Genomic DNA, 2,800 nt, shown 5'->3' on the forward strand with positions numbered 1-2,800 from the left:
GCTTTTCTTTGGGATAAAATAGTTTTAAAACATTTTGATTTTTCTTTGGAATGGAGTTATTCAAAAAAAACTCTTATTCAAAAAAAAGCTTAATGAAATCATTTTGTCTTTATTGATATATTTTTGTATTTTTAAACATTGAATAATTTACCTATTTATTTTTTATGCAGTGATATAACTGAATATGTATATGAATGTACTTAAATTTTTCTTGTACTTTATGCACTTGACCATGTATGTAGGCATTTGATTTTTATGAGATTTTTAAATTTATAAGCGGTTCTCGATGAAGGATTGATAGTCTTTTGCGAGTGCCTACCTTCTTTTTATTTATTGATTCAATTACTTGTATATTTTTTGTTTATTTATATTTTCTAGATGTAAAAGGGTTTTTTAATCTTAACGATTTCATTTATTTGTATAAAGATTTATATGCTTTGTATAGATTTTAAGTTTCAAGTTCTTCATCAGGGGCTCTCTGTGACAAGACCTGGTCGTGTTCTTCCTTTCTTTATTTTTTAGTTATTTATTTTTAAGATTTTAATTATTTATTTTTAAGATTACTTGTAATTTTTCTTTTGTATATTTGTATTTGCATCTTAAACATTTTAATAAAAAACAAAACAAAAACAAAAACAAAAAATTTCAGACTTTTTCTAGCTTTGCCACCCTATAGTTATGTCAAGTTAAAAGACGCCTAAAATTACTTTATCAAAAAGTGCCGCACTAGTAAACGTCAACATCCAAAACCTCTCTATCATTTAATATTAACACAAAAATAACTTTTTTTAAATAACAACTTATTTTTTAGTTGTTATTATTATTGTTATTACATTGTTGTTGTTTTTAATTATCATTGTTTGCTGTTTTAAATAAAAAAACTAAAATGATAGCATACCCCGAACATATTTGTAAAATTCTATTATACATTTTTATTTAAAAACTAATTTTTATATTAAATGAAAGCAAAGGCACCAAAACACTAAACAAAATTTTTAAAAATTTATTTTAAACGTAATTTGCTTTTTATAAAAAAAAAAAAACGTTTTTCAGTGCGACAAAATTTTAGGACACATTAACGGCTTTTTATTATATAATCTTTCTAGAAGATTAAAAAGTCGTAAATTTTTTAAATGTACAAGATGTTAGTTGCGTATCATGCAGATGCGATGAATGATTTCAAATCAGCTAGTGAACTATACTGTTTACCACCTTCAAACATTATATTTGACAACTGTCCCAACGCATTCTCAATAATGTTCAGGTCTGGATCTAGCTTGCCAATTCAATGTTTCAATTCCACTGCTATTGAAATAACCCTTTGCTATTATCGATATATGAACGCTTTCATTATCGTTATGAAAAACATAATTTTTGGTGACAGATGCTTTGTGTCGTAAAAATTTTTGAACAATTAGAAGTCTCTAGCCTTCATTTTTTCTGTCAATATAATAAACCACTAATTTACTGTGATGCCCAATTGCACACCAAATCATTACACCAACACCACCCATTTAACACCATTGCTGTGTTACTGACTATTTACGCAAATTGTGAAAAAAAATAATTCCATTTGTCCGGCCCATAAAGTCAAAATCTTTTTTTTTCAGAAAATACTATTTGTTGCAACTCTTCTTTCCATGTTAAGTGTTCCTTTGCAATAGTTATTCGATCGTTTATGTGTTTTGTTGTCAATGGTGGTTTTCACTGAACTTTTTTGCGCTAAAGGTGAAAAGTATTGTGAATTACTTGCTGAATTTTACGTAAATTAGCAATTACGACTGCTTCTACAGCAATATGACGTGGAGTTAATGAAGAATTTTAGGTTTTCTCAACAACTTTTGCCTACCACGGTCACTTAATGTTGATGGACGCCCGGGACTTTTTTTCCATAAGTATTCGGACAATTAACGTATGAGGACTATAACATACCTAATGTTCCTCATACACCATTATAGTCTTGTAACTAATAGAATGACCCATTTTCGTTAGGTTAGAGAGCATTCTTTTTTAATCTGGACTAAACGGTGAAGCACGAGCCATTATTAACTAACTTGTTACTTTAAACTTAATAAAAAAACATAAATTAAATTTTTGACAGTTCACAACAGTTTACAGTTAAATAATCGTCTGAGGTGATGACATCAAATAAATATTCATGATTTCCCCCACAACTGCGCTTTGTAAATAAAACATTTTTTGTAAAAGTGTCTTAAATATTTATCGCATTAAAAAAATGAATTTTTCAAAATAAAAACATAGGTAACTTAAAAATTAACTTTTTAAATCGTTTTTAGTCCTGTATGTAACAAGCGTTATCATTTAATATTAAAATTGTTTTATAAGTTCTTGTGCCCAATTGCGTATTTGAAAGTATTGAGGGGGAGAAGGTAGGGGGGTGGTTTGCAAAGTGTTGTTTTAATAGCTCAATTCTCTATAACTTTATAAAAAATGAAAAACTAAGTTAACTAAATTTTATCAATTTTTTGTTCTCAAACTCAATCAAATTGATAGTTTTCTAGTGGGCTTTTTTATTATTATTTTTATTCTAACCGTTCATTACTATCATGCAATCACGTATTTACCGCTTAAAAAATAAGCGTTTTTGAAGAAAACAAATTCATCTCTAAAACTTGTTTTCTTTATTCTTATGATGGATTTTTGAAAATATTTTCCTAACTTTTTAACGCCATTATAAGCTTACCATACAATACAGCATTCGAAACCAGTAACAAAACAGTTTGACTTTCTGGTGACGTTTTTGTTAGTTTAAGAATAAAACTTTCTAGAGTTTTATTTA

This window comes from Hydra vulgaris, chromosome 08 (genome assembly GCF_038396675.1).
Source record: "Hydra vulgaris chromosome 08, alternate assembly HydraT2T_AEP".
In the NCBI taxonomy this organism is placed as follows: domain Eukaryota; kingdom Metazoa; phylum Cnidaria; class Hydrozoa; order Anthoathecata; family Hydridae; genus Hydra; species Hydra vulgaris.